At 42.1% G+C, this 17702-nt stretch overlaps 1 protein-coding gene across 1 annotated transcript in view; it reads left to right on the plus strand.

The window, feature by feature from the left end:
- The first annotated feature begins 2878 nt into the window (after nucleotides 1-2878).
- LOC141051103 (uncharacterized) overlaps nucleotides 2879-17702 on the plus strand; it is a 65788-nt gene continuing 50964 nt past the window's right edge. Inside the window, exon 1 of the mRNA XM_073547981.1 lies at nucleotides 2879-3009. The gene's annotated coding sequence lies outside the window, so the exon portion shown is untranslated. The remainder of the gene's footprint in view (nucleotides 3010-17702) is intronic.

Below are 17702 nucleotides of genomic sequence, written 5' to 3' on the forward strand. Positions count from 1 at the left end.
CGTGCCTTTCAACGGGCTCACCCTGATCGCCCTGGTGGCGTGGATGAGGGTTCGGTGACCCCTCCTCAAGGGGGAGGTACTGTTATGAGTTCATTTTCCCCTTCACAATTGAGGTCTGATGAACTCCCTCTTCTGGTGAAGGAAGGTAGTGAGGCTGATTATCAAGCACCTGAGCTGGTAGAGGATGACTGGGTGACTGGGATTTCTGACTGGATATAAGGCAGCAGACGCCCTTCTGCCTCGCTGTTGATTTCTCTGAGGGATTCTAGGAGACCAGTCTGATTCCTGCTCCTCAAAAGCTAAGTTTTCTGCTTTGCCTTTTTGCATTTGTGTTTTGGCTTTATTTTGCCTTGCTTTTCTGTATTCTGCCATTCCCTGCTGGGGTGAGCTGAATTCCTTTTTGTCTGTTTGCTCTGTCTTCAGAAAATACCTGAGTACTGACATAGTCTTTTTGAAGCCTAGCGTCTTCAGGGCCTTTTTTCTCTGTCAGTCTGTTGGCTCTTGTTTTGATAGGGTTTTTGGCGGATTACAGACAGCAGCTTTCCTATCCTGTCCTATCTAGTTAGCTTGGGCCCCATCATTTGCTCAGTCTATATTTCTATCTGTGTTGGTGTTTTTTCTTCTTGCTTCACCGTCATTATATGTTGGGGGCTGCCTATTGCTTTGGGGTCTGCTCTGGGGCAGTTTAGATTTCCCTTTCTGTCTTTAGGCTATATAGCTCTCCGGCTGTGATCGAGGGGTCTAGGGCACCGTAGGAACCCCCCACGGCTACTGCTAGTTGTTGATAGGTTCAGGGGTCTGCAATCCGATAGCTGCCAACTGCTCTGGTTTTCTGGACTTAGCTAGCATTTCTGTTTTTGCCTCCTACGGTGACTCATTCATAACAGGCTGAATCATCAGAATCTTGAAATTGCACAAGACTTCAAGGTCTGTTTGTTATAGCCTACTACAATTTTAGGGTTTGTTTGCACCAACCAGAGATTTGTTTGCCATTAGCATGTCTCTTAACAATAGCACAATGCATCAGCTTTGTTTTGCTACTGATTATAACCCAAGATCTGTTTGCCTCTAACAATCAATGCTGCCTGTCCAGGTCCAACATATGTTGGTTGTTATAAAGTTAACTCTTCATGCTCATAGCATAACGCTCTAAGATGGTAGCATATGGGCAGCATGACTTCCATAATCACCTATTCTGAAAACTGGATACCTATCGTAACCCAGGCACACACGCATACTTGTCCCATGTGTATCACAATCGGTCCTTGATTATTGATGTCATGCATGATCATTGCTACATGAGACCATAAAACATTTTGGTCTCCCTTGTCTTCGAGCATCATACTATTATTGAACACAAGACTTCCTTGTTCAAGCAGCATAAATTTTCATTAAATATACAGTTGTTATTCCTATTGTCTTTGTAATTTTCCTAGCACATGTGTAAGAATACACCACACAGAGAATTAGTTGGAAAGCTCCTTCCCATCAACCACCCCACAATTGGCAGGGTATAGTAAAGAGAAAGTATTCAGTCAAAGCAAATATCACTTGTGTGCAAATCAGGATAAGGAATCTTTGAAACACAGAGCTACAAAGACCAAAGAACAATAAACCTTATCAACCTTGTCTTACCGTATTAACACAGAGCAAACGCTTTGTGGCTCAGTATCTAAGTTCATCATTAATTATATTACACCATAGTATATTGCAATATATAGTGTTTGGATTCAAACAACCATATTTCATATTTGCAATACTTTCCACCCTTGGTCTAATGACCACACTATATCAAAGCATATAAACAATATGTAGGCTATAAGATATCCATATTTTTATTAGCACCACAGTGCCTTACATGGCAGGTGTAAAGGCCGGTGTTTGGCCCCTGGTGGCCATAACAACTCTTTGGCACACAATCGTGGGGCCCACTGCCGGACTTTAGGCCTGCCATGTATGGACGCCTGCTGTAGTTCTTAGTGGAGGGGATGCAGCGCTAAATCGGATGTGATACGTAGCGGAATATGTCTTCTCCCTCAGGACCAACTGCAGTCATGGATACGAGGAAACACCAGTAAATGTGCCCGTTCCATATTTATATTTGATGAAATGGACAATCTCCACTCTGGTCTTATCGACGCCATCAAGCCTTTCCTGGACTACTATGAGCATATAGATGGCGTCTCCTATCGCAAAGCAATCGTTATTTTTCTCAGGTACCCCCGCCATCTCCACGTGTCACAAGTTTCCATAGAGGCAACTAAAACTTTCTCTTCCAAAGAACAGTAAAGCAGGCCCTGTTGCTCACAGCAACCAATGAGAACACAGCTTTCATTTCTTAGACTGCTTTGAAAAAATGAAAGCTGTGTTGTGATTGGTTGCTATGGACAACGAGGTCTAGTCTTCATCTTTGACATTTGAGACCCACTGATCGTGGTGAAAAGGCCAGTTGTAAGGAACGCTGTTTCTTAGTAAATTATGGATGATAATGGGCATGGCTGTCACTTGTAACTAATGCCCTGTGCCCGTCTGGTACTTGCCATTTTGGCTGTAGTAAAATTAGGTGGTGAGCACTGTGGACTGACAATTTTCCCAGAAATGGATATAATTACTGACTAATGTACTAAAATATTGACCAGTTGTGAAATGGCAAGTCCTGGGAGCTGTAGACTGACAGGACATGCTGGGAATTGTAGTGTCAGACAAGTTAGAGGGCCGCAGGTTGAACGCCACTGAACCTAACAAAAGGGGAAGCGTCAGGGAATTGTATTCACTGGGAGATTGTCAAACGCCTATTTGAGTATGTAAAAATGTAATAAATGTATAAATCAAATTGGAATATAACCCTCATCGGGGCATTTTCTGTGTCATTTTCCCTCAGCAATGTTGGTGATGATCTCGTCAATAGACTGATGCTGCAGTTTTGGGGTTCTGGAAAAAAGAGAGAAGATCTGGAGCTGAAGGATGTGGAGAATGTGCTGTCAGTCGAGCTGTTGAATAATAAAAACAGTGAGTCCGTCCATGCAAGATCTTAGAGAAGCCCTCCTCCCATCAACGTTGGTATCCTCTTAATATAGTGCAATCATCATATTATATAGCACTGTGTACTTACAATAGTCATTTTCTACTCAGATTATTCATCTCTTTTCTATGCTCTATGTAGAAAAAGGAAGTCTCTTGTCCCTGCATTTATCTTTCTCCTGACTCATCTGCCCCCCACTCTGCCTGCCAGGGACTTTTGCAGTGACTAATGACTCATACAGGGAAAATTGACCTCCTGTTTCTACATGGAGTTAAGAAGGATTCAGCTGGTCAGTTATTAATCACCTGATGTCATAAACCTAATGGAAAAGAGAAGAATTATCTAGGTAGAAAGGCAAAATGAGCAATTGTAAGTACACAGTGCTGTATAATATGATGACTGCAACTGCAATATATTAAGAGGATAAAGCCTTTGATAGGATGAGTGCTTCCTTAAATGGTTGCTGTATGTTGTTGTAAACTCTAAATTGTTTACGTAAACTTTTTATAAATCAATAGTACAAGTGAACATAAGCCATGTAATATAGTTTATCAGAGAAATCTACTTCTTTCTACACTTATGAGCCGCTTCTCCATCCCCACCTCCTTTTAAATAATCAATCACTCGGAAAAATGGTTACTTGGTCAAAACAAGATGGAAAGCCAGCTTACTGAAGGTCCAATTTACAGTGAGGAGGAGAATAGTTAGTCAGCAGGCAGAGAGATCCAACTTACCTTTTTAGTAAATGATTTATGTCACCCCAGAGCTGGATTCACAGCTACACTCACTACTACTGTATAATGTCCTCCATGCTACTGCTTCTGAACATGTACTGCATAGAGACAATAGAGTAGGAATCCCTCATGCCTGTGTGTGCTGTGTATGGTAGACATAATAGCAGCTAGTCTCTATCCACTAGGTCAGTGACAACTGATAATCAGGGGAAAACTGGTGAAAAATGCAGGATACAAAGTATATAATGTCCTTCTGATGTGCTTTATACATAAAGGTGTCTCATTGTTTACAAGATCTCTGATTACTTTCAGTGAATGGGAACCTGTCCTGATCACGCCCTGCTGACGGGTAGTACGTATGTTGAGAGCTGTTTGCTTTGATGTGATCAGGACAGGATACCAGATTCTTCGCTGACAACAAGCAGAAATCTTAAACCCTTAACAACCGCCGATACGCCTTTTAATAGCGGCAGTTAAGGGTACTTATTGGCGCTGAGAAATAAAGTTATAGCAACCTCCCCCTCCCTTCAGTGTCGGAAAACCTCTGGGGTCTTGGTACCGCCAAAAAAAAAAGGCCCATTTCCTATTTATTTCTCTCTCCCCTGATATGATCTAGCACATCAGAGGAGAGAGAGAAATAGGGCCCCCCGCCCCCAATACCTGCGGTGTCCTCTGGTCCCTCCGGCTGTGTCCCCCGGCCCTTGGCATTGTCTTCCGGGAAGAGATCTGCCGGCTGGAGACAATAGGAGATTTTTTTCTATTGGTTCATTTTGATCACTGTGATAGACCCTATCACAGTGATCAAAATAAGAAAAGAAAAATAGTAAATCAAATTCCCCTTCATCACCCCCTTAGTTAGGGAAAAATAATAAAACAAAAAAAAGTTTTCTCTTCCGTTATGGTTGGGGTTATAGCTAGGGTTAGGACTGGGGTTGGGGCTATGGTTGCGGATGAGATTAGGGCTGTGTTAGGGTTGCAGTTAGAATTGGGGGTTTAGGGTTGAAGTTAGAATTGGGGTGGGGGTCCACTAGGTACATCATGGGGTCTCCAAACATGACATGGCACCCACCAATGATTCCAGACAATTTTGTGTTGAAAAAGTCAAACGTGCTCTCTCCATTCTAAGCCCTGCCATGCGCCCAAACAGTAGCTTTCCCCCACATACGGGTTATCTCCTTACTCAGGAGAAATTGCACAACAAGTTTTGTGGTCCATTTTCTCCTGATACCCTTGTGAAAATAAAAAAGTTTGGTTCCAAAGTAAATTTTTTTTGTGAAAAAATTAAAATGTTCATTTTTTCCTTCCACATTGCTTTAGTTCTCGTGAAGCACCTGAAGGGTTAACAAGCTTCTTGAATGTGGTTTTGCGCACATTGAGGGGTGCTGTTTTTACAATGGTGTCACTTTTTACGTATTTTCTGTTACATTGAACCCCAACTCACTTCAAATGTGAGGTGGTCCCTAATAAAAAATGGTTTTGCAAATTTTGTTGGAAAAATTAGAAATCGCTGGTCAGCTTTTAACCCTTATAATTTCCTAATAAAAAAAAATTGTTTCCAAAATCGTGCTGATGTAAAGTAGACATGTGGAAAATGTTATTTATTAACTATTTTGTGCAATATGACTCTGATTTAAGGGCACAAAAATTAAAAGTTTGAAAATTGCAAAATTTTAAAAATATTTGCTAAGTTTTCACTTTTTTCATAAATAAACGCAAGTTATATAGCAGAAATTTCACCACTTACATGAAGTACAATATGTCATGAAAAAACATTCTCAGAATCAGTGGGATCCGTTGAAGCATTCCAGAGTAATTGCCTCATATAGTGTCAGTGATCAGAATTGTAAAAACTGGCTGGGTCAGGGAATCTGTCACCCCATTTTTGCCCCATAAGCTGGGGACACCGCCATCAGGGGCTTATCTACAGCATTCGGTAATGCTGTAGATAAGCCCCCGATGGAACCTGAAAGAGAAGAAAAACACGTTAGATTATACTCACCGGGGGCGCAGTCGTGTGTGGTGGGTGTCGCGGTCCGGTCCATCGCCTCCCATCTTCATACAATGACGTCCTCCTGCTTGCTTCTCCTTCGGCTCCTGCGCATGCGTACTTTATCTGCCCTGTTGAGGGCAGAGTAAAGTACTGCAGTGCGCAGGTGCCAGGAAAGGTCAGAGAGGTCCGGCGCCTGCGCACTGCAGTACTCTGCTCTGCCCTCAATAGGACAGAGAAAGTACGGTATGCCTGCGCAGGAGCTGAGGGAGAAGCAAGAAGGAGGACATCATCGTATGAAGATGGGAAGCGCCTGACGGGACGGCGACACCCATCGGACCGAACCGAACGCCGGGGTGAGTATAATCTAACTCTTTTTTCAAATCTTGCAGGTTTCATCGGGGGCTTATATACAGCATTACAGAATGCTGTAGATAAGACCCTGGTGGCAGTGGCCCCAGCTTATGGGGCAAAAATGGGGTGACAGACTCCCTACATACATATTCTAGAATACCTGATGCGTTAGAATATCTCAGATACTGCTACAGTGATGACTTCATTACTGTAGCAGGTGACTGCTGCTGCTAATTGGCGGAAGACGGCATGAGACATCTACCTTGGTGTTACCCCTGATCCCATTAGTTGAGCACTCTGCGGGCTTGTCAGCATAGATTGGGGGCAGCGATGGAGTGATCTGGGGCAGTGTCAAGCATATTTTTCTTTTTAAACAGAGCATGCCTGTGCAATTAAAAGCTGAAAGAAGAAAACCCCCACTAACCTTCTGGTGCACCATGCCGCTGTCATTGACCTGTCTACAATCCAACAGGTGGCCAACTTTAACTGTATACAACCTGACCACCTGTGTGCCATGGTGTACAAGAGCACTTACCTAATGGGGGTCTTCAGTCATGCCATGCAAGTGCACAGATCTCCCCTGTACCCGGATACAAGTGGGACTAATTGTGTTAACTTCCTTGCCCAGGTGGCTTCCGGCATAGTGGCCTCATTGAGAAGAACCTGATAGATTACTTTGTCCCGTTTCTGCCTCTGGAGTTCCTTCATGTTAAGAAATCTGTTTTGGCGGAGCTCAGACTTAGGGGCTTTTACGAGGATGAAACGTTGGCATCTCGGGTCGCTAAGGAAATGACATATTTACCAAAGAAACAAAGCTGTTTGCTGACAAAGGCAGTAAAACCGTGTCCACCAAGCTGGACTTCATACTTTAGCTGCACTGACCCGTGCTGCCTCAAACTTGCAGAACTTTACTGTGCCCCAACACTTCACCTCCCTCTGTTCTGTTTATGAATGGCAGGAATTGAGGAGGGTTTTATTCACATTGAATGGCATTTTATACCTACAGATCTCAGCAAACACTACACTTATTGTGGGTATCATTAGTTACCGTTTGCTTCAGTGATTTAATGAGTTTTGGAAGGCTCCTCCATTGCTCCTTTGGACTTACAGCAGAAGGATTCTGGTACCCTGGTGAATGCCACCTAGATACAGCGCTGAAGGAGCAGAGGAGCGATTACTGGACGACTTCCCCTTTCTTTGCCCAGCTCATGTGCAGGACATGCAAGGACCACCCTACCAGTGCTTCAAGGGTTGTTCCTATCAGATATTTAAGGCATAACCATCAGATATGCCATGAATGTATAACAGATGAGGTCCCCTCCCTGCGGCTGTGAATGGAGAGGTGGTCGTGCATATGACACTCTCTAGTCACTGTTATTAGAGCTGCAAAAAGTAGAGCGTGACTTTTTTGGGGGGACTCGCATAAAAGTGACCAGAGAGCATTTCTGTGCAGCCACCTCTCTATTCACATAAGCTCCAGAACCAGTGTGAATGAAGGGGTGAAGGCTTCCCCCGTTCTGGAGATAGGTGGGATCCGCACTGATTTAACAATTATGGCTTTAGATCCACAATGGCTGGGTGGGCATGATTGGCATTACCTGTACCCTTATCCTGTAATCCTCTACAGCACCTCAACTAGAGCCGGCACCAGTGGACAGGAGTGATCTGGGTTGGCATCAATAACCACTTATACACTCACTGGCCACTTTATTAGGTACACCATGCTAGTAAGGGGTTGGACCCCCTTTTGCCTTCAGAACTGCCTCAATTCTTCGTGGCAGAGATTCAACAAGGTGCTGGAAGCATTCCTCAGAGATTTTGGACCATATTGACATGATGGCATCACACAGTTGGCGCAGATTTGTCGGCTGCACATCCCTGATGCGAATCTCCCGTTCCACCACATCCCAAAGATGCTCTATTGGATTGAGATCTGGTGACTGAGGAGGCCATTTGAGTACAGTAAACTCATTGTCATGTTCAAGAAACCAATCTGAGATGATTCGAGCTTTATGACATGGCGCATTATCCTGCTGAAAGTAGCCATCAGATGTTGGGTACATTGTGGTCATAAAGGGATGGACATGGTCAGCAACAATACTCAGGTAGGCTGTGGCATTGCAACGATGCTCAATTGGTACCAAGGGGCCCAAAGAGTGCCCAGAAAAAATTCCCCACACCATGACACCACCACCACCAGCCTGAACCGTTGATACAAGGCAGGATGGATCCATGCTTTCATGTTGTTTACGCCAAATTCTGACCCTACCATCCGAATGTCGCAGCAGAAATCGAGACTCATCAGACCAGGCAACGTTTTTCCAATCTTCTACTGTCCAATTTCGATGAGCTTGTGCAAATTGTAGCCTCAGTTTCCTGTTCTTAGCTGAGAGGAGTGGTACCCAGTGTGGTCTTCTGCTGCTGTACCCCATCTGCCTCAAAGTTCGACGCACTGTGCGTTCAGAGATGCTCTTCTGCCTACCTTGGTTGTAACGGGTGGCAATTTGAGTCACTGTTGCCTTTCTATCAGCTCGAACCAGTCTGCCCATTCTCCTCTGACCTCTGGCATCAACATGGCATTTCCGGCCACAGAACTGCCGCTCACTGGATTTTTTTTCTTTTTCGGACCATTCTCTGTAAACCCTAGAGATGGTTGTGCGTGAAAATCCCAGTAGATCAGCAGTTTCTGAAATTCTCAGACCAGCCCTTCTGGCACCAACAATCATGCCACGTTCAAAGGCACTCAAATCACCTTTCTTCCCCATACTGATGCTCGGTTTGAACTGCAGGAGATTGTCTTGACCATGTCTACATGCCTAAATGCACTGAGTTGCCGCCATGTGATTGGCTGATTAGAAATTAAGTCTTAACACACAGTTGGACAGGTGTACCTAATAAAGTGGCCAGTGAGTGTATATACCACTACCATTTAATGGATAGTTTGCTTCCTACTCAACACGATCTTCTTATCCATTGCTTGACCTCTGCCATCCAGCCTTGTGATGCTGGATTTCAGTGGGTAGCGCAGCTTGTTTTTTATTAAATGGTTCCCTGCACTTTTTATCTTACAGCCCCACCACCACCAGTAATGAGTGTGGGGGATATCAATATAGAAGCAATACAAGCTGCCGCCTAAATTGAACTTGTGAACAGGCCAGGTCTATTAAAGCTGTATAATGGGGCGCCCTTCAGTCCTTTAACAACTCCGTATTTCCCAGTAGGAACCAGAGGAAGAGGACAGCCCCTCTAAGTTGCACTCCTAGTGGCATGACTGAATCCTGTATCCTATAGATGCGATTATCGCATGACTTTGGGTGTCACTACATTTCAGATTATGTTCTACCTAAACGTTATAATCAGGAACTTGTTAATATATATAAAATTTTGATATATGCGTAATAACGGATTTTTACGGATTGGATGCTGCACATTTCCACTGAAAAGCAAGAGAATGTAGAATATGGCACTCTTTCTGTGGCATAAACTTGTTTTGGGGATATATATATGTTTTTTTCTCATACATTTCATGAACTACTACAGGTAATATATACAGTACAGACCAAAAGTTTGGACACACCTTCTCATTCAAAGTGTTTTCTTTATTTTCATGACTATGAAAATTGTAGAGTCATTCTGAAAGCATCAAAACTATGAATTAACACATGTGGAATTATATAATTACCAAAAAAGTGTGAAACCACTGAAAATATGTCTTATATTCTAGGTTCTTCCTAGTAGCCACCTTTTGCTTTGATTACTGCTTTGCACACTCTTGGCACACTCAATGTTTTTAATTTTGCTTTATTGCATTTTTGTAGGTAGGAGTGACCGAAAAAACATTTTTTTCTTTTCATTACAGCATCTTGTGTATGGGATAATTAATTTTAGATTTTGATAGACCTGACTTTTTCGAGACTCTACGATGTTAAATATCTGCACTTTTTTTTATTTCTTATGGGAGTGATTTTGCATTTTTGCTTTAATTTTTTTTATTTTTGCGTCTCTTCCAGGTACTTTTAATTTGGGGATGGCTTTATCAAACACTACTGTGTGCAAGAAAGTAATGAACTTCAGCGTAGCAAAGCAACTCTTTTGTAGTTATTTCTGTAGTAAGCCAGCCATGATGGAGTTGCTCTATGGAAAACATCTGTATCGAAATCATAAGCTTCCATACATTATCTCCATTCTAGTCATTCCTATAGTGATACTGCTAGATTGGAGGTGCTGTATGGAGGATGTCCTATAGACACCACTGTGTGCACAGAAATCATGAGCCTCCATACATTATCTCCATTCTAGTCATTCCTATAGTGATACCGCTAGATTGGAGGTGCTGTATGGAGGATGTCCTATAGACACCACTGTGTGCACAGAAATCATGAACCTCCATACATTATCTCCATTCTAGTCATTCATATAGTGATACCGCTAGATTAGAGTTGCTGTATGGAAGGCGTATTATAGACACCACTGTGTGCACAGAAATCATGAGCTTCCATACATCTTCTCCATTCTAGTCATTCCTATAGTGATACCGCTAGATTGGAGGTGCTGTATGGAGGATGTCCTATAGACACCACTGTGTGCACAGAAATCATAAGCCTCCATACATTATCTCCATTCTAGTCATTCCTATAGTGATACCGCTAGATTAGAGTTGCTGCTTGGAAGGCGTACTATAGACACCACTGTGTGCACAGAAATCATGAGCTTCCATACATCTCCATTCTAGTCATTCCTATAGTGATAACGCTAGATTGGAGTTGCTGTATGGAGGATGTCCTATAGACACCACTGTGTGCACTGAAATCATGAGCCTCCATACATCTTCTCCATACTAGTCATTAGTGAGCCAGCTAGATTGGAGCAATCGTCTTTTCTCTTTTTTCGTGGCGCTCTATGTTCTGCTTCCATAGCACACCATATTCTAGAAATGATTGCCTACAAAAGCATTGCTTCATGGGTAGAAGTCCGCGTCTCCTGGACGGTACCATATATGTGTGGTTTTGTAATACGAGTCTGATGGGCTCCGCTGATTTTATGTATCTGACCACCTCAGCATTGATATCTATTTAGTAAACCACAGTGTGACTCCACCAGCAGAAGAGAGACCCCATGTTTGAACTCCAGTTAAGAAGAGGTTGTTAATGATTACAAAAACTTAGCTGCTCGGTTCCGTTCTGCGTATGGCTTCTGCTGCGGCTGGCTACCTGCTATGTTCTAGTTCCCCTGCACAGTACTTGGCTAGGATTGTCTTTGTGGAGGTCGCATTTGTAAATGAGCCAAGCGCTGCTCCCACAATCTGAAAGTGATTGGATATTGTAGCTGCCCCACAGAAATAATTATGACTTCTCCATAAACATGCACAGAGTAAAATGATGTAACCTTTCTAAGGTTGTAATGTGGCCGGACGGATCGGAACCACTTTTATTGAAATGCTTAGGAAAACAATAAGAAATGAATAAGAGCAGAGGAAGCCTCATCTTTTCTTCCTGCGAATTTTGGTCTTTATATTTTCCTTCAGCATTGTGGTCTTCAGTTTCTTCAGTTTGGGACGCTTGGCCATCTTTATTTCCTTTAGAATTTTCCGCTTCCTTTCTTGTTTTGCTGGTTTCGCTTGCTTATACTCTTCTGACTTTTTCACATTTTTATCCTCTCTTTTGGAGGTCCCTTCAGTTGTCTTCTGAAGTTTCTCTGTCTTTCGTGATGATTTATTGTCTTTTTTCGATGTCTCGCCATCTTTTTTCTTCTTGTGGTCACCTTTAGCTTTCTTTTTTAATGCCAGGCCTTGAAATGTCTTCTTTCTCCGAGTATAGCTGTCATCATCATCGCTGTTATCACTATCCTCATCCTCTTTTTCTGTTCTCCAAAATGTTCTTAGTGGTGCTCTTCTGAAAGGAACTGCTATATAAAGTACAGTGGTTAGTTTTACAGGTATATGTAAAGCAGAGCCCCCCACCTTTGTTTTAAAGGATTGGTCCATAATCACAACTTAAGATAAGTGTCTGATAAGTGGGAATCCACTGGTTAGGGAGATGGGTGTCATGTGTGACCTGTTTGCATTTGGTTGCTGCTACACTAGTGTCTTTGTGATGGATGAAGATAGCTGAGCTATATACATGACTGTCAAGGATCGCAGTCTGGGAGGTCCCACAGATCCACCCGCTGTTATCTTTGGCGCAAACAGCTCTATGCTGCCCCCTATCGCTTGGACAATTATGCGACTGACCGGCAATCAAGAGAGGAGGCCGCAGGCTGTTTCCACTAATGGGAAGCTGACAGTGAGCATATGGTGTATATATACCTCCGACTCCAACTCATGGAATATATGTATTTACCCCTGTTACGGTCACTGTGGACCCCACGACAACTCGCTGCCACCAACAGTCATGTTTTACAGGCTGACTGGAGGCCTGGTTCTGGTAGTGTAAGGCTTTGGTAAGCGGGTTACAGAACAAATGGAAGACAACTATTAAAATTTATATAAAGGGGACAAAACAATACAGCATATACAGTTACATAAAATGAATAAAACTTAAGAAACTTATTGCGCTGATCAAAGATTTGATTTGGCCTAGTGAAGGAGAACGCTTCAAATGAAAGACGTCCAGCGAGTGAAAATCACGCATGCACTGATATGTACAGTTGAAACCAGAAGTTTCCATACACTATATAAAAAGACACATCTGCATGTTTCTCTCAATCTCTGACATGAAGTCAGAATAAACCTTTCCCGTTTTAGGTGAATTAGGATTACCATAATTATTAACCCCTTCGCGACCCAGCCTGTTTTCACCTTTCTGACCAGGCCAATTTTTACAATTCTGACCACTGTCCCTTTATGAAGTTATAACTCTGAAATTCTTCAACGGATCCCACTGATTCTGAGATTTTCTTGTGACATATTGTACTTTATGATAGCAGTAAAATTTCTTCGATATGACTGGCGTTCATTTGTGAAAAAAACTGAAATTTGGCAAAAATTTCACTATTTTACAACTTTTAATTTTTATGCCCTTAAATTGGAGAGTCCTATCACGCAAAATGGTTAATAAATAACATTTCCCACATGTCTACTTTACATCAGCACAATTTTGGAACCAAATTTTTCTTTCGTTGGGAAGTTATAGGGGTTAAGAGTTGACCTGCGATTTCTCATTTTTTTTCAACATATTTTACAAAACCATTTTTTTAGGGACCACCTCACATTTGAAGTCACTTTGAGGGGTCTATATGAAAGAAAATACCCAAAAGTGACAGCATTCTAAAAACTCCACTCCTCGAGGTGCTCAAAACCACATTCAAGAATGAACCCTTCTGGTGCTTCACAGGAATTTTTGGAATGTGGAAGAAAAAAATAAACATTTACTTTTCTTTCACAAAAACTTTAATTTAGACCTAATTTTTTTTTACTTTCGCAAGGGTAACAGGAGAAAATGGACTATACATTTTGTTGTGCAATTTCTCCTGAGCATGCAGCTTTATTCTTTGGATCAGTACGATGAAACAGTACGATGATTACAGTGATACCTAATTTATATCATTTTTTATGTTTTGGTGCTTTTACATAATAAAAACTATTTTATTGGAAAAAATATTATTTTTGTATCACTTTATTCTGAGAGCTAAAACTATTTTTCTGATGGAGCTGTATGGCGGTTTGTTTTTTTTCGGGACAAGATGACGTTTTCAGCGGTACCATCATTTTTATTTACATCCGTCTTCTTGATCGTGTTTTATTGCACTTTTTGTTTGGTATGATGTTTTTTATTTTTTACGGTGTTTACTGAAGGGGTTAGCTAGTTTTATAGAGCGGGTCATAATGGACGCGTTGGTACCAAATATGTGTACTTTTATTTATTTATTTATTTTTTATTTACATGTATTTATTGCTAAACTATTTAATTTTTTTTATTTGGGGATTTTTTAAAAAAAAATTTACATTATAAAAGTTTTTTTGTTTTTTTTTAACTTTGTTACATTGTCCCAGTATGGGACATTACTATATAATCTCAGATCGCTGATCTGACACTTAGCACTGCTGAGTGTCAGAGCAGTGATCTGACAGGCAGGGAAGGAGGCATGCCGACGCAAGCCACCTCCCTGCAGGACCCGGTTGGTCCCCGTGGCCATCTTGGTGCTGGGGGTCTCCATGGAGACCACCAGAATGACGCAATCACATTGTGTTATTCTGATGGAAGCGCGCAGGGAGCCCCCTCCCTGCACGATGCTTCTCTATGCTGCTGTCACTGACAGCAGCATCAGAGAGGTTAAATGCTCACGATTGGTGCTAGAGCAGATCGTGAGCGTTGCTGAGGGGTGTCTGCTGTCACATACAGCTGATACTCGCACCTGATCGCCGCGGTGATCGTGCTGCCGTACACTAGAACTGCTTCGGGAAGAAATGCAATTCCCGCAGAACAGTACTAGTACGGTGAAGGTCGTGAAGGGGTTAATATTTGATAAATTCCACAATAATGAGAGAGAAAATGTTGTAATTCATTTTTATTACTGCAAAGTCAAACGTTTACAAACGCAAAGATTACTATGTCTTTAAACGATTCTGGACCACCCATATGATGGCATCATGTGTATGGAAGCTTTTGGCAACATTTGAGTTAGAGACACACGTGTGGATGCATTTTAATGCACACCTAAAACACAATGCATCTTTGTTTAGCTTCATGGGAAAGTCTCAAGAAATCATCCAAGATACCAGGAAGAGAATTGTGGACTTGCACAAGTCTGGCTCATCCCTGGGTGCAAATTTTAAGATACCTGAAGGTGCCTTGTTCATCTGTATAAATAATTATATGCAAGTACAAACAAGATGGGAATGTCCAGCCATCATACCGCTCAGGAAGGAGATGGGTTCTGTGTCCCAGAGATGAATGTGCTTTGGTTTGACATGTGCATATCAACCCAAGGAGAAAAGCAAAAGACCTTGTGAAGATGATGGCGGAAGCATGTAAGATTGTGTCAATATCCACAGTGAAATGAGTACTATATCAACACTCTGCCAGAAAGAAGCCATTACTCCAAAAGAAACATAAAAAAGCCAGACTAATGTTTGCAAATGCACAAAGGAACAAAGACCTTAATTTTTTCAGACATGTCCTGTGGTCTGATGAAACTAAAGTGGAACTTTTTGGGCATAATGACCATCATTATGTTTGGATGGAAAAGGGAGAAGCTTAGAAGACAAAGAACACCATCCCAACTGTGAGACACGGGGGTGGCCGCATTATGTTGTGGGGTTGTTTTGCTGCAGGAGGGACTGGTGCACTTTACAAAATAGATGACATCATAAGAAAAGATTATGTGGCAATACTGAAGCAACATCTCAAGACATCAGCCAGGAAGTTAAAGCTTGGGCAGAAATGGGTCTTCCAAATGGACAATGACCCGAAGCACACTGCCAAAATGGTAACAAAATGGCTTAAGGATAACAAAGTCAATGTTTCGGAGTGAACGTCAAAAAGCCCTGATCTCAATCCTATTTAAAATTTATGGGCAAAGCTGAAAAGGCCGGTGCGAGCAAGGCGGCCTACAAACCTGGATCAGTCACCCCAGTTTTGTCAGGAGGAATGGACCCAAATTTGGACCAACTATTGTGAGAAGCTTCAGGAAGGATATCCCAAACGGTTCACCCAAGTCATTCATTTTAAGGGCAATGGTACCAAATACTAATGAAATGTATATGTAAACTTTTGACCTTGCAGTGAGAAAAATGCCTTAAAATATTCTATTTCTCATTATTCTGGCATTTGGCAAATATTAATAATTATGGTAATCCTAATTGACCTAAAATGGGAAAGGTTTATTCTGATTTCATGTCAGATATTGAGAAAAACATGCAGATGTGTATTTTTATATAGTGTATGTAGACTTCGGGTTCCAACTGTATCTCTCTACATTGGACACAGATCGTAATATGTCTTGACCTTTTATCAGCACCTGAATTACATCCTTCCCCAGTGATGACGTCCTGTGGGCCGGGTTGTCAGATGTTCTCAGCCCTTCATGATTTTATGAAATTCCCAACTTATGCGATCACTTCACTTCTGATGATTGCACGCCCATCCTTTTGTTTTCAGCGTAGATTAGCCACTGCCAGAGGAGTCTGTTGACAGCTCTCTCCATTGAAAAAACAAGATTGCTGAGCCGAGTGCTCGTGTGTATGGAGGAATCAGGAGAGGTATCTCTCAAACTAACAATTAACTAATAATACAATGTAATTAGCTCAAAATAATTAATAGAACAAGTGGTTTCTCCAAAATTCAGTATAAAATGCCACTTTTAATCACTACTCCATTCTCAGGATTATTCTCCCCTTTAGTAGCAGAGCCCCTCTGGCTGTTATAACCTGCGGCAGACACGTTACAAGTGCTTCTCGATAAATTAGAATATCATCAAAAAGTTAAATTCAGTTCTTCAGTACAAAAAGTGAAACTCATATATTATGTAGTCATTACAGAGTGATCTATTTCAAGTGTTTATTTCTGTTACTGTTGATGATTATGGCTTACAGCCAATGAAAACCCAAAAGTCATTATCTCAGTAAATTAGAATACTTTTATAACACCAGCTTGAAAAATTATTTTAAAATCCGAAATGTTGGCCTACTGACATGCATGTTCAGTAAATGCACTCAATACCTGGTTGGGGTTCCTTTTGCAGCAATTACTGCATCAATGTGGCGTGGCATGGGGATGATCAGCTTGTGGCACTGCTGAGGTGTTATGGAAGCCCAGGTTGCTTTGATAACAGCCTTCAGCTCGTCTGCATTGTTGGGTCTGGTGTCTCTCATCTTCCTCTTGACAATACCCCATAGATTCTCTATGGGGTTAAGGTCAGGCGAGTTTGCTGGCCAATCAAGAACAGTAATACTGTTTGTTTGTAAACCAGGTAGTGGTACTTTAGGCAGTATGAACAGGTGCCAAGTCCTGCTGGAGAATGAAATTTCCATCTACAAAAGGCTTGTCGGCAGGGGAATCTTGAAGTGCTCTAAAATTTCCTGGTAGACGGCTGTGCTGACTTTGGTCCTGATAACACACAGTGGACCTACACCAGCAGATGATATGGCTCCCCAAACCATCACTGATTGTGGAAAGTTCACAATAAACCTCAAGCAGCATGGATTGTGTGCCTCTCATCTCTTCCTCCAGACTCTGAGACCTTGATTTCCATATGGAATTCAAAATTTACTTTCATCTGAAAACAACACCTTGGACCACTGAGCCACAGTCCAGTTCTTTTTCTCCTTGGCCCAGGTAAGAGGCTTCTGGCGTAGTCTATTGGTCATAAGTGGCTTGACACAAGGAATGTGACACTTGTAGCCCATGTCCTGGATACATCTGTATGTGGTGGCTCTTGAAGCAATGACCCCAGCGGCAGTCCACTCCTTGTGAATCTCCCCCAGATTTTTTAATGGCCTTTTCTTAACAATCCTTTCAAGGCTGCGGTTATCCCAGTTGCTTGTGCACCTTCTTCCACTCAACTTTCCATTAATATGCTTGGATACAGCACTCTGTGAACAACCAGCTTCTTTAGCAATGACCTTTTGTGGCTTATCCTCCTTGTGGAGTGTGTCAATGACTGCCTT

Source organism: Dendrobates tinctorius, unplaced genomic scaffold (genome assembly GCF_039654945.1).
Source record: "Dendrobates tinctorius isolate UK_male_01 unplaced genomic scaffold, ASM3965494v1 ptg000155l, whole genome shotgun sequence".
Classification (NCBI taxonomy): Eukaryota; Metazoa; Chordata; class Amphibia; order Anura; family Dendrobatidae; genus Dendrobates; species Dendrobates tinctorius.